This window comes from Artemia franciscana, chromosome 17, assembly GCF_032884065.1.
Source record: "Artemia franciscana chromosome 17, ASM3288406v1, whole genome shotgun sequence".
Taxonomy (NCBI): domain Eukaryota; kingdom Metazoa; phylum Arthropoda; class Branchiopoda; order Anostraca; family Artemiidae; genus Artemia; species Artemia franciscana.
The window spans coordinates 27,197,914-27,213,300 of NC_088879.1; the positions used below are offsets into that span (position 1 = coordinate 27,197,914).

At 36.0% G+C, this 15,387-nt stretch overlaps 1 protein-coding gene across 2 annotated transcripts in view; it reads left to right on the forward strand.

Moving 5' to 3' along the window:
• Nucleotides 1-8,556: 8,556 nt before the first annotated feature.
• LOC136038085 (chaperone protein DnaJ-like) overlaps nucleotides 8,557-15,387 on the forward strand; it is a 30,991-nt gene continuing 24,160 nt past the window's right edge. Inside the window, exon 1 of one of the 2 annotated variants that reach the window (XM_065721084.1) lies at nucleotides 8,557-8,663. The gene's annotated coding sequence lies outside the window, so the exon portion shown is untranslated. The remainder of the gene's footprint in view (nucleotides 8,664-15,387) is intronic. The other variant, XM_065721085.1, reaches the window with a different exon arrangement.

Below are 15,387 nucleotides of genomic sequence, written 5' to 3' on the forward strand. Positions count from 1 at the left end.
ACGTCTGTACGCTTCCCAATAACCATTACTGTATGTAAGGACTGGTCAAAGTTTGTAACTTGCAGTCTCTCTCCCAGGGACTCTGGGGGGTACGTAATCCCCAAAGACATATTTATTATGGTTTTCGACTCTGCAGAACAGAATGGCTATCTAAAAATTTTGATCCGTTGACTTTGGGAAAAATTGAGCGTGTGAGGGGGCCTAGGTGCCCTCCAATTTTTTTGGTCACTTACAGAGGGCACTAGAACTTTTTATTTCCGTTAGAATGAGCCCTCTTGCCACATTCTAGGACAACTTGGTCGATACGATGACCCCTGGGAAAAAAAACAAAAAGAAAACAAATAAACACGCACCCGTGATCTGTCTTCTGGCAAAAACTACGAAATTCCACATTTTTGTAGATAGGAGCTTGAATTTTCGCTATAGGGTTCTCTGATACGTTGAATTCGATGGTGTGATTTTCGTTAAGATTCTATGACTTTTAGGGGGTGTTTCCCCCTATTTTCTAAAATAAGGTAAATTTTCTCAGGCTTGTAACTTTTGATGACAAAGAACAAATTTGATGAAACTTATATATTTAAAATCAGCATGAAAATCCAATTCTGTTGATGTATCTTTTAGCATCAAAATTCCGTTTTTTTTAAGAGTTTCGTTTACTATTGAGCCGGGTCGCTCCTTACTACAGTTTGTTACCACGAACTGTTTGATACACAGGAAACAAATAATAGGTACACCAAATAGCAACATTTGCAAACCCCTCACTGCTGAAAATGATTATGAGCTAACAGCCGACCTTCCTTACAAGTCCCCTACATGTCTCATAATTGGTATTGGCTTATTTTTGGTTTCATTGTGTACCCTACAACTGAAGTTGTCAACCCCTTGAAACTTTCAAACTAGTATATCATGAAGGAATTTTGGTACCAAAAAATGGATGACATATACTTTGATCACCTCATCAAGAGCTATCGATTGCCGTAAAAAAAAAATTTATATCTGTCTTAGTTCAAAAGTTGATTTTTTTTTGCCTTAGACCAACTTTCTAACGTCACCACTTAGAAAGGGGCAAAGGATAAGCTCCAATTTCTGTACCAATGACAGAACTTTTAAATTTTAAGAGGTATATCTGATAGCATTTCTCTACCTCAATCCCAAGTCCGAAAAAAAAACAAATGATAAACCCAGCCAAAAATCATGGCAGCACTTTTGGACCTGTAGGAAAATGCCGGTTTTTTGCTTCTGTAAATTTTTCTATTTATCACTCAAAGAAGATATATTGGCTGTGGGGCCGGGTAACTGCCACATATATTTAACACTTATAGATTTTAGTCCATTTTCAATTTGAAAGTTGTACCTGCCTGCTTGCCTGTTAGAACGGAGCTTTCCGCTCGAAAGCAAAAACATGGTTTGATGAAACGAAAGCTTGGCTGCACAACTTCAGATACTCCTCTCTGACATAGGCTACATAACTCCACTTCACTTCGCACACCATAGGCTCTAGCTCACGGACAAGGAAAAACCATCCTTTTTGAACCCCAGGCAAGAGTTCTGTGGAGCTTTCCAAAATGTAATGCCATATTCATCAATCCGGCCTGAGGTCCTCACTTTCCGTAAAAACCGCACAGGTTAGACCCTTATCAGTTTCCAGGAATAAGCCGACATCAGTGGTATAGGAAAAAAAAACGGGACAAAACCAAAGTGTTGCTCTCGCAACACAATAAGAACGGGGCGACAGTTAGTAATAAGGAGAGAGTTAAAGAGAGATGGGTAGAAGGTTTCGAGAATATGCTTAAGCGAGATAGAGTTACAGGAAAAGATATCAAAGAAAATGAAAAGTTTATGATCATTTAGATGTGAAGGAAGATTGTTTTTTTTTTAGAGGAAAAATTAGCGAGAGTACTAAAAGAATAAAAAAATAACACGGAACACGGTGCTGATAGTGTGGCAAATGTGTTTCTTAAGCATGGCAGCTCAGAGGTTAGAAATAAGCTGCTGGAGACTATAGATATGATTTTTTTTTTTAAAGGGGAAATACCTAGTGATTTTAGGAAAACCTTAATTAAACAACTATATAAAAATGGTGATAGGAGTGAGTGTGGTAATTATCAAGGTTTTTAGTCTTGAATCTGAAGGTAGCAAATCACTTTTTAATAAGGTACTTTTTAGACGGAAAGATTCTGCAGACAAAGTTTTAAGAGAAGAACATTGTGGCTTTAGAAAATATAGAGGATGTGCCGAACAAATTTACACTCTGGGGTTAATACTTGAGAAGTGCCTGAATTATCCAACACCCTTAGTCCTCAGTATTATAGATTATGAAAAAGCATTCGATTACATTGATAGAAGATCTTTAGTAAAGTTTTATCCTTTTAGGGTATCCCCCTTTATATGGATCATTTTGACGGATCTGTCTTAAGAAGCACAGAAAAGGCAATGGGAGACCACGGAATCAAATGAGGAGAAAAAAATCTCCTGGACTTTGATTATGCTGATGATTTAAGTATCCTAGATCAGAATGTGAGCAAAATTAAGGAGTTTTAGAGGTTTTGCGAGTTAGGGGTCTTAGAATAGGTTTGAAAATAAATATTAAGATGACTAAATCATAAAGGCTAGAAATACGTGAAGATGAAAGGGTGACGTTAAGTAACGAAAAGATTGCTCAGAAGGAAAGGTTCACTTACCTTGGTAGCATTAATGGTAAAGACGGTGGGAGCAGTGAAGATGTTAAAAGTAGAATAGCATGGTCTTAGGGTATTTTTTTTACAGTTAAAATTTTTTTTATAAGAATGGGAAGATAATTCGGCAAACCAAGAATGGAATATTGGAAGCTAAAGTGATGACTGTGGTCAAGTATGGCTCGGAACCATGGGCACTCTGAAAAGCATATGAAAATGTTTTCCAAAGAGATTGCCTACGGATTGTTCCGGATATCCAGTTGACTGGTCGTATTTTTAATAGTAGGCTGTACAAAAAGTGTGGTTCAATCCCGCTTTCTTAGGCAAAAATAAAAGAAAGTTTGAGATGCCTTGGGCACGTTCTGAGGATGAAGGATGACAGATTGCGAAAGATTGTCCTTTTCGGTCAACCGTCTAGGGCTAAACGGAAAGCAGGTTTTCCGGAGTCGGGGTTGGAGGATGTCATAAACAAAGATTTTAAAGGAAATTGGAGCTTCCTGAGAGGGAATACAGGAAGCTGCGTTGGCCTCAGTTGGTTTGGTGCTGCGGTGAGTTGTTAGTAGTAGCAGTAGTAGCATTGAATATTATAATTTTTTAATAACGGATACAAAATTATTGAAAACATCAGTGTCGGCCTCTCAACCAATTTTTCATGTGGAGTTTTTCTGGCGGAATTGTCTGGGGGCAATTTTTCACGTGTTTTGGTTTCTGGGAAATAATTTCCACGGAATGGGGCATCTCTGGAGTGATTGACGAACCGATTAGAGATTAAAGTCTTGTTTAAATAATGGAAGAATTTTTCAGGCTGAATCGTCTGCAAGCAATTTTACAGGAAGGAGTATTCTCAGCGAGGATGGAACTGTCTGGAGGGAATTTGACGGGGGAAGGGTATATTTTACGTTAGATGAAATTTTACCGAAGGAGATTTCCATGAGGGGGAGGGTTTCCCCCTGCATATATGAAGGGGGCTCCCCTCCTCACCTTTGTCTTTACGCTAAAGTTTAACTATTTGTCCCAATTTTTAAGAGCGTTTACTGAAACTTGAGGGCTTTTTAACTAGAATAGGAAGCTTCTTCAAAAGTGCTAACAGCTTTAGTTTTAAGTTTAAAACTGATTCTGGCATCAAAACGCATTGTTGCAGGTAAAAAATCATCTGTTGTACGCGTATTTGCCACTAGTTAGTGTGTACAGACTGCAGTGTTAAACCATGCTAAATACACTGAAGCAACTTCCATTACTTGTATACTCCTTCCAGGCATGTTTACCGACCCTAATATGGATGATTTCTTTAAGCCCCAGCTCCTTATCGTTGCAAATCTTTTACTGGATCGTTTAACTGTTGTTGAAGCTTCTTGTGCCAACATACCGGTTATTAGTTTTTGTGATAAAGAAGCTCTACTGAAAAATGTTCATCTAGCTATAACTTGCAACTTTAAGGGGTTTCATAAGGTCTTTCTAATTAATGTATTGTTTTCTAGCGCGTGAGTTTCTTCGTCAGTATGCTGTAAAAGGTATGTGATTCCTTTCAGGTGGAATAAGGCTGAACTCCCCCCACTATAATCATTTATATAATACTTTTTAAACACATGAGTATTACCTGAAAATATTTTTCAAAACATTTTTTATGTTGTTTCTCGAATACTGATAGTTAGAAGTAGTTGGATAAATCAAAGGTTGATTATTTTGAACTGGAATGAAATGTACATTTTTTGGTTTTTGTACGTGTTTAAGTACAGAAGTGAAATTATCATTATTATTACCTATTATATTAGCCAACCCTCAAGTAGCAGGAGTTCTAAATTCTCAAAGTATGATTTTTGGAGTCAGCACCAGCAAATACGGGGCTTGTCTTAATCAAAACCACAAAATGGTTACCTGCGGAAAATCAAAGATAAGATTAGACACTATTATTAGTTCCAAACATGCTCACAAAACAGAAGTTGACATTGTGCACAAGAATTTAGAGAGGGCATCTACATATTAAAAATTAATAAGACCCCTGCTGCCAATTCTCTTCAGTCTGTTCAATGCAGTCCTAGTTTTATGCGGATGGCCAGCAGCGAGGATCGTCTCGATAATAAGGCCGTTATTTAAAAAGGGTTACAGCATTATTCTTAGTAATTATCACCCAATGAGCCTAGTGCCAACTATTAGTAAGTTTTTGGAAAAGGTGTTGGATTCTAGATTAGGGTGCTGGCTCAATAGGGGAAACATTATAGGTGAGACGCAAAGGGTAGTCGTATGGGATACTCAACAATAGACCGGGTTTTCATAATTCAAGGTCTGATGGGGAAACATTGTATAGGAAAAGGTAAGCTCTATGTTGCTTTCATCGACATAGAGAAAGCATTTGATAGCATTGATAGGCCTATTTTGTTTTGTTATCTAGTTAAGATAGGACTGCGTAGGCCATCTGTCAAATTGTTCATTATTAGGTATGAGATTACTTCGTCCATAGTTGTCATTGTTAAACAAGGATTATCTACGCCTTACAGTACCTTTAAAGGAGTCCGTCAAGGAGGCACACTATTACCAAAGCTCTTCACTTTATGCAGTAACGATTTGGCAGAGTACCCTGAACAGTTATGAGCCCTGGCCGTCTCACTAGTCATTACTCTGTTTTGTTGCTTACTGTTCGTTGATGACACGGCTTTGGTGGCTAAGTCCGTCGAGGAACTTCAAACTCTCCTGGATTTAGCTGAAGCTTACTTAGAAACAAAGAAATTGAAGCTAAATACATCCAAGACCGGGATCGTCATGTTTCATAGCGATTAACCCAACGGACACTATTATTTTTCATTTATTTATATAGGTGAGTCAATGAAGGTAGCTCCCAGGTATATGTATTTGGGATATGTGCTTGCAACAAATGGGAACTGGAACGAACGCATTAACCTGATGATTTTTTGTGGAAAAGCCGATGCATGTGCTCTACTCCGGCAAAAACTCCGGTATAATTATTATTAAGAATATGAATATGCATAAGCACCTCTTTATGACTAAGGCTCTACCAGTTGCCCAATATCGCTGTGAGTTGAGGGGGGCACTATAATGAGACAGCTGGAGCCTCTGCACTATTGCTATTTTAAAAAAAGTTGTTGGCTTGAATAATATTTGGTTCTTAGAGATGACCTGGGTTTGCCAAATTTACGTCATAAGAGAATATGCAGACGATCAAATTCTAGTTACAGATATTACATTTGCCAGATAGCCATCTACTGAAGGTGGCTTATAGAGAGATGTTAATATCTCCTAGAAAGGTAACATGGCCAAAAAATACGCTGGACAAAGCTGGTTTCTCATTGGTACGGAATGAAGGCCAGGGTCCCGATTGCAAGCCTGATGATTTCCTTAAATTTCTGGTTTCGCGGCTTAGGAACCAGGTAATCCGAGTTGGGCTTACTGCTGTGGAAAAGTCAGTTGCTTTAAGCTTTACAAGTATATTAAAGTAATGTTTGGAGAGGAGTTTTACTTGAGACTGACCGTACCATGGAGAACGTTAAAATGTTGGCTTCAAGTGCTAGCAAATTGTGTGCCATTGGGTAGAGGGCATTGGAATTTTTGCGATGTTGATGGGCCGGGAGGTAAGTGTGCCTGTCCCCTTTGTGGAGAGTATGGGGATAACCCATACCATTTTATGAGTAATTGCCAAAGTTAGGACAATTTAAGGAATTTTTTTTTGGGGGGAGGGGGTGATGCACTGAGACTCCCAGATATCTTGGAGACTTCTTCTATGGAACTAATTATTCTAGTTCAAGGCTTTATAAACAATCTTTTAGAGGCACGGAAGTTATAATTTAAAAGTGTCGAATACTACTTTCTGATTTGTTCAACTTATTTTGTCTTTTCTTTGTCTTTTTTTCTCTTTTTCTTTTTTGTTTATATGACCACAGGTGTAATTTTGTCTCACTTTCTAATTTTTAAACCCATTTCTTAAATTTTGGTTACTATGGTCTGTGGTTCGTCCTTTGCTATGCATTAGCTATAGACAAAAATTGTATTACACAGATAGAGAAGTGCCTTATCTTCAAATGTTAAAAATGAGAGCCGGGTATCTGGGATCGTTTTGGCTATATATTATAGTGTTACTGCTTGCTAGAAGCCTGAAAAGCTGAGAATCACAGCCTATATAGACACAATTTGCGTAAATAAATTTCAAAAGCAACACATAGCTATCATCGCAGCATTAATTAGCGCTGCGTCAAATCCAGACACTCTCGCAGTTGGAAACTGGATTCCACAGCCTATGTAGAACGCAGGGACAAATAATAGACAGACACATATAGTAACAAATGAACTAACATCATTTTTATGCAATCCTAATAAGGAGGAGAGGGGGTTAATGTCAGAATTTGACGGTAGTCACAACGAAAATTTCTGTTTTCACTCCCGGAATAGAGCCAAGATCTTTCCGCGCTGGTTGGCTGTGGGATAGTCCCGCGCCGAATCGAAATTCGGTGGCGGCGGAAAGAATTTATGTCGGTGGCGGCGCGTTTCAGGTGCACCGAAAAAAATTTTGGCGGTGTGCCGCCGAAAAACTATCGGCGGTGCGCAAGCTATTTTTTGGCGTTTTCGCAATTTTTAAGGCATTTTTCAGTAACTTTTTTAATTTTCTTTGGAATTTTTAATACTGTCTTTATAGAAATTCTTAGCGTTTATCACAATATTTATAAGCCCTGAATTCTCTTTCTTTCATCGTTACCTACTTATATAATATCTTGTCTGAGTGTTTAGGCAGTATTTATACATAGGCTACTTAGATATACAATATTCGCCTTACGACATGACTTTGCAAAAACTAGCAGAGGTTTCTAGATCGTGAGATATACGGTTAACTCAGCAAGTGGTAGACTAGAAAATATGAGTGTAGGACTATTTACAAGATTGAGAGTTTGGAATCCGTGTTCAAATACCAAATACCCTTTAATATTGAATGAATATAATAATAACAAAGAAAAGAAAAAAAGATCCATTGTAGCTGAGTGTAAAAGCTTAAATTATTCCTTTGAAAGCTTTGACTACCTTGTAATTATCACGTATAAAAATGAGCTTGTTCACGTGATGTGGAGCTAACATCGGACGTTTGGCAGTGACTAGTCGCTAAATTCAGCGTAAAATCGCTGAAAATCGTCCAGAGATGGCACAGACAATAGAACGTCCGTAGTTCCAGGTGTACTCACTTGGATAAGGTATATAGGACTAAATAAAAAACTGCAACACTTATTTATCGGTGGACCGCCGCCGCCAAACCTCACGGCAGCGCGCCAACATGTTTTCGGCGGCGGGCCGCCGACTTTCGGTGCGGCTTCGGGGACTACTGTGGGAGCGTCAAAGGTTAACGCCTAGTCTAAAGAAGTGTGTTGAAATCCTTCTATCAGAGGTGCCATTTGAGGGGGGGTGAGGGGTGGGCAAAGCCCACCCCAGATTTTCCAGGGGAGCCCAAGCTTCCACCACAAAGGGCCCTTTTCCGGCCATAATTATCGATTACGTCCAACATAATCCATTCTGAACAAATGATTTGAACTAACTGTACGCCTATTAGCCAAAGAGCGTAATTACCTGACGATCCTTGGGGTAACTACGCTATTTGCTATTAATCATTGTAAACTTTGAAAGTAGGTTAGATTCATAATAAAAGTCTCAAGTTCTGTCAAATGCCCACCCCAAGATTTGGCCCAAATGGCGCCTCTGCCTTCTATTGGTCAAATACGACTCAGCATAATATGTGTCTATATAGGCTGTGCTGGGGATAGACAAGCACAAATGACAAATTCATTGGTACCAAAAAATATTTCAGTTGGTCGTCAGGATTACTATTACTCACATTTTGCCTATGGTTGCACTTCATATAACCCAGAAAAATAAACCAGCTCTCAAAGAGAACAGATGTCTCAAGCAGTCACAACACAATTTTTAAATATAAAATACATGCTTTTGATTCAGTATGTTTTAGTCTTATACATACTGCATCAAACCATACCCTATGCAGTAATTATATTTGTTGTTTTAGGGCTACAGTACACTAGTTATTGGATGGGTACTGTACAATGATATTGTCAGATCTTTAGTAGACTACCAGCAGTCTAAAAAAGATTGATTTCTTGAGAACTCATATTTAAATGACTTGAGAAAGTTTAAGGGAAAATTTTAAATGTCTACTTTTGGCTATAGGCTAAAGTATGTCCCAGGAAGGTATTATGAAGTGTCTATCTCCACTCCTTCCTCTAGAGGGTCCTGAAATTTGCCAACCATCAGGTCTATACCCAAAGAAATTATAACAAAAAAACATTGGTAAAATTCTAGTTTAGTGACTTTTGGCTATCTTGGAAAGGGGTTAGGTTAGGAAAATGGAACTTTCAGGGATGGGTCTAAAGGCTTAAGTATTTTTACCTGAAATGGTTTTCAGTTTCACAACTTTCCTCAGTCCCAATTTATAAGGTTTTAAAGATATGCAAATAAATTTCCTAAATTTTGAAAAAATAACATTGATATGGCTCAGAATTTTACTCAAATAACAGGAATTGCATTTTCAGAACTAAAGGCAGAGAAAAGGCAACTGGTAACTAAAAATTAAGGTAAAATGTTGTTTTTCAAGAATTTCATTAGGTATAGACCTGTCATGTAGGTGAATTTCAGGGCCCTGACCTTTAAAAATATGTGTGTTATAAAAGCAAAACCTTGCAACATAAATATTCTGCATGATTAAAGTGCAAACAAAATTTTTTCAGCTTCACAACTCTGCTCAATCCTAATTTATAAGGTTTTAAAGATATGCAAATACTTTGGTAAAATTCTTTTATAACACACAGATTTTAAAGGTCAGCAGGTAAATTTATGACAGTTCATGTTACTGACTTACTATAAAAGTGAACACACCACATGATTCCTTTTTTATGCTCTTTATGAATGAAATAATTGCTTCTGTTGCAAATTCAAATTTAAGTGCTTTTCAAGCACTTAAAAATGACAAATTTTCGATTTAAGTATGAGTTATTCTTTGTTTTCTGACAAAATAATACTACCTTTTCTCAGCACTTTTCTTGGTTGTCTTTGATAAAATAATGCTACATTTTTTTTTCAGTGCCAAAATTATTTGTAATAAGGTTAGGTTAGGTCAAAAAGTGCTTAAATTGAAATTTGCAATTGAAGCAATTATTATATTCACTAAAAGCATAAAAAAGGCATCAAGTGGTATATTCACTTTATAGGTAAGTCAATAATATGAACTGTCATAAATTTACCAGTCAGGACCCTCTACATGTAGCCTAGAAGGAGAGTAGGTAGGTACTTTAAAATACCTTCATAGAATCATCCTTGAAAGTTTTATTTTCCTAACCTAACCCCTTTCTATGATAGCCAATAGTGGCTAAAGTAGAATTTTTACTGCCCAACAAAATAAAAATATCACTCAAATCTGCCTCAAGATCTTCCAAATTTAGTAAGCTATGTGTTAATTAGAGAACCCCTTTCCTCCCCTAGTTGTCCCAGATAACTCCCTATGCAAGGCTGTACATGGAACTACACAGAAAATGTATTTTCTTTATACTTGCCCTAGCCTATGCAGAAAATGTTATAATAGCCTAGGCCTAATGAAACTCTTATTGTATAATATGCAGCATGCTTCTGTTAAGCAAATTTTCATGTTTCCATTCTTTGTTGTCAGGCAGCAATGCTGTTATTAGCAATATGCTAATATGTTAGCACTGGTTTAGTGGTTGGCCTCCTTGGAAGAAAACAATAAAGTTATGGAAAAGACTGTAACAACATGGTATTTGAACCTTCTCTAGGCTTATACTATAGATTCTCATTGATAAATAGTTCCCTTTTATTGTTGGATTTTCTGGAGCAAAAAAAACTTCTTCCTGGCCATGTTTATCTAATTTGTTCTGCCTTCCCATAGTAGTATAATGTTTATAGGTATGAATATATTATGATTTGGAGGTAATAAACCTAAAATTACTTTTGCTGAATATTGACTCTTGGTGTTAAAAGACCATTCATGAGTGTGGAAACCCATCTTTTGACCAAGATGAGTCCAGGATTTCACTGTCTCCATTGATGCTGGAGGTCCCTGGTACTTTGTGCTGTCTGTCAGGTTCAAAGCTGACTTAAACATTTTGTGCAGACTTGAGATAATGTATTAGCTCCTGTCATGCTCTACTTTGGAACCCATTAATTTACTGAGTCCATGGTTATTTTAATGATTGAAATAACTTTGAATATTACAGTCTTAAGACACATATGCTGTGTTGATATTATGACTGACAAATTCATGTTTGGGACTAGATTTGCTGGGTACCATGTATTAGAAACTCATGGTACAAGGGTAGAAAAAATTATATTAAATTATATAGAATTTATTTACTTAGACAGGAAGGATAAGGTGCACAGGCAGGGAGTAGAAGGTATGAATATGTTTTGCTCATTTTATGACTAAAAAGTTCAAGGAGCCAGTCATAGTAGGACAAGCCTCTCAAGAGCCAACAGGAGGGGACAATAGTGAGGACTTCTATTTACAGCTACAGGAACTAATAGAGAGGATCCCAGGTAGAAATATTGTATTTCATGAGGAGATCCTAATGTCCTGGTCAGTATAAATAAGGTTAGATGGTGTCCTAGCCTAGGTAAATTTGGTGTAGGAAAATAAAAAAACAACTATTTTAGATTTCTATTTTGCAGGTATGACAGTATAGCTATAATAAATACAGCATTCAGTCATAAATGCCCCATAAGTTAAAATGGCACTCATGTGGTGGTAAGCTAGCTAACCTTATTTATGAGAATACTTGCAGGATTAATACAAGCTATATCAGTACTTCTACTTTTATGTGCACTAGTTTTATCAACATATATTAGAGAGGCTGTGAAGTTTATAAATTATGTTTGTTTTAAGTTTCAACTTTGCTCTTTACTTCCCTCAGGAAAACTTCTTTTCTTCAATTAATCTTTGCCTGTTTTTAATGAAAAATCATACTGAAGGCACCACACCATGATCAGAGGTAACACTAAAGCATTGCCTATAGTAAAGGCAATGCAGCTCCAGTGTTTTTTTTTCAAGTGGTACTTCTCATGGAAGAGGTGGAAATCAATAGTTCTAGTGCCTATTTTAAGAGTCAAAAGTGATTGGAGGACAACTAGTCTCCATTTTCCCCAAATACATCAAATAAAAATTTCAAGTTGGCCATTATGTTAAAAATAGTTCAAATATCTTATAAAAAAATTCCAGGGTCTATATCCCAGGGCTTGGGACAGTCATTGTAAGTTGTGTCCTGTGGACAAATATTGTTCTTATAAAAGGGATTCTGGTATAAACTTTAAATGTGGGCTAATTTGATTGGAAATTAAATATTGTAGTTCAGTTTTTCTGAATCAAAGGTGATCAGAGGGCAATTAGCCCCTCCCTCTACGTCCTTTTTTCCCCAAATAAATTCCCCAATAAAAATTATCAGATAGCCATTTCGTTAAAAAAAAAGGTTCTAAGCTGGAAGGGATGCTTGTATATACTTCAGAGAGGACTAATTTGTTTGGAAACTGAAAGTTCCTGTTCACTTTTTAATAGTCAAAAGAGAATGGAGTGCAACTAGTCCTCCCCCCCCCCACTCCCTTTTTTCCCAAATACATCAGATAAAAATTTTGAGATAGCTATCTTGTTAAATGTTTCACTGTCTTATATAAAAAATTACCGTGTTGTTCTACATGTTGCTTATGATGGAAAGGCAGTGTGGTCTTCACTGCTATTCACAAGAGCCCCCCGCCAACTCACTTTTTTCCCAAACCCATCAGATAAAAATTTTGAGATATGCATTATTTTAAAATAGTTCAAACATCAGATAACAACAACTCTGGTGTCAATGCGATAACCGAGGGTATATCCAGGTTATTCTTGGGGTATATCTGGTTCTTATGGAAGGGATACTTGTATAAACCTCAGAGAGGGCTCATTTGATTGGAAATTGGAAGTTCTAGTTCACTTTAAGAGTCAAAAGTCATTCAAGGGCAGCTGGCAAGTTATTTTATTGGGGCAAATATGGGTCTTATAGAAGAGATGCGCATATACACTTCAGAGAAGGCTCATTTGATTGGAAATTAAAAGATCTAGTTTAATTTTTCAGAGTCAAAAGAGTTCGGAGGGCAACTAATCCCTACCCCCTCCATGCGTTTTTTCCCCAAGCCCATCCAATAAAAATTTTGAGCTGGCCATTTTGTTAAAAAATAGTTTAAACATCATATATTTAAACTCTGGGGTTGACACAACCCCTGGGACTGGCTGTTAGCTGTATGTAAAATATGGGTTCTGGACTACATCATTAATCCATTCAATTTACGTTATTTTCAATATTGTTGAATATTGGAATGGAAAATGTTCAAAATGTCAAATATTTGATGTTAAAATGGTCAGAAAATAACGTAAATTTGGTTCTGAAAATTACGTGTCATGATTAGTTTGTACACAAGTTCGAAGTAAAGCCATCTTGATAGTATTAGGACTGTAGACAAGCTTTGGAGTTTGTATCATAGCTTGAAATCCATTGTTGTATAGAGAAATAATCAGATTTCCAGAGTTCATATTATGTCTTATTTTATCTTCATTTCAAGTAATACTGAAGCATATTTCTTACAATTTAAGACTGTATATTACTCACTATTGGTATTATAGCTAACAAGACCAAAATGCTACCTGATAAATCAGTCCAATATTTCTGTATGCTGTTCAGTTACTTCGCGGCTATAAAAAAAAAAATTAATTTTACACTTAAGATTTCAAGATAATTGTATACTGAAAGTTACTGATATCACAGCTGGTGTAAGACTATGAAAAGCTTTATAGATTTGTTTATTGTTGTGAGGTTACATTCTCACTTTTGACCCCCAAAACAATATTCCTGTCTTTTATGCTTTACTTTTGTGTTTTCAGTAAAGCGCTAGTTTTCTATAATGCTAAAAGCATAGGGAAATATAATTATTTGGTTTATTTGCATTAGTTTTACTGATATATATATATATATATATATATATATATATATATATATATATATATATATATATATATATATATATATATATATATATATATATATATATATATATATATATATATATATCAGCTTTGCTTTATGCTTCCCTTGGAAAAACTTTGTTTTTTTTTTTAATTAATTACTTTCAGGTAGGCCTAGTTTTCAGAACTGTTTGTGTTTCCTTCAAATTGTTGTTCTCCATTTGAGAACTGAATAATACATAGAGCCCACTTTGGTCTTTACTTAGGCAGTATTATTGCATTGTCAATGATTTATTATCACGGTTTTTAATAGTCTGGATGTGACAGTGCTGATTATTGAATGCTATTAACTACATTAAATAAAGGAAAGAAAAAAATTAATGTTATCTAGGAATTATATTGAAGGTACCTGGGCAAAATTAATACCAAATAAGCATTATTTATTCAATTATCTTACATGGACTGTTAGTTACCTTGTTCTAAACATAAGGTCATAGAGGTTTTATCTACATTACAGGCTATTCATTTTCAGCCAGCCAAGAACAAAATGTACAAACCAATGAATGGACTAAATTAAACAAAGTAAAATTGTCACACAGTCATCTGAAATGCTTGTATGTTAAATTTTCATTGCTGTAGCTTAAGTGGTAGTTATGTATATGAACAACCAAATAAAAACGTTTATTTGCTCAGTTTCTATCTTTCCTGCTGAATCTCTTGAAATTCGGTATCTCTTTGTGTCCATTAAATAAAAAAACGAGTTGTTTTAACTGAAAGTAAGGAGCGACATTAAAACTTAAAACGCACAGAAATTTCTTCGTATATGAAAGAGGCTGCTTCCTCATCAGCGCCCCTTTCTTTATGCTAAAGTTTGACTCTTTCTCTCAATTCTTCTTTTTAAAACAGTAAAAAACTTTAGCGTAAAGAGCGGGGCGTTGATGAGGAAGCAGCCTCTTTCATATACGAAGAAATTTCTGTGCGTTTTAAGTTTTAATGTCGTTCCTTACTTTCAGTTAAAAAAACTCGTTTTTTTTATTTAATTTCTGAACGTTTTTGAATCAATGTATGTTTTGATTTTGGCTCTCTGCAGAGGAATAATCAAAACGAAATTTGCATACTTTTTTTTTGGGCTAAATGGCTTTCTCATAATTTTGATCGAATGATTTTGAGAAAAAAAGAGCGGGGGCGAAGCCTAGTTGCCCTCCGATTTTTTGGTTAATTAAAAAGGCAACTAGAACTTTTAATTTTTTACGAATCTTTTTATTGGTAAAAGATTTACGTAACTTATAAATTAGCTTACATAAAGATCTTTTGTATTCTCATGTTTTTATTACATATACGAGGGGATTCGCCCCATCGTCAGTACCTCGCTCTTTACACTAAAGCTTAAATTTTATCCCAATTCATTAAGAATGACCCCTGAATCACAAAAGCCGTAGAATAAATAGTTGAAATTACTAAAAATACTTTAGCGTAAAGAGCTAGGTATTATAAGGAGGTGAGCCCCTCATATGGGTAATAATTTCTGTTTGTTTTAAGTTTTATTGCTGTTCCTTACTTCCAGCTGAAAAAGCTTTTTCACATTTATTTTTTAATTTTTTTTTAAATAATGCTAGTAAATCCTGCTCTCCCTTCATGGAAGTTTTCTTCTCCCATGACAAATTCTCGATGGAAAGTTCCCCCAGCATATCCCCCTCTTCTCAACCCCTCCCCCCA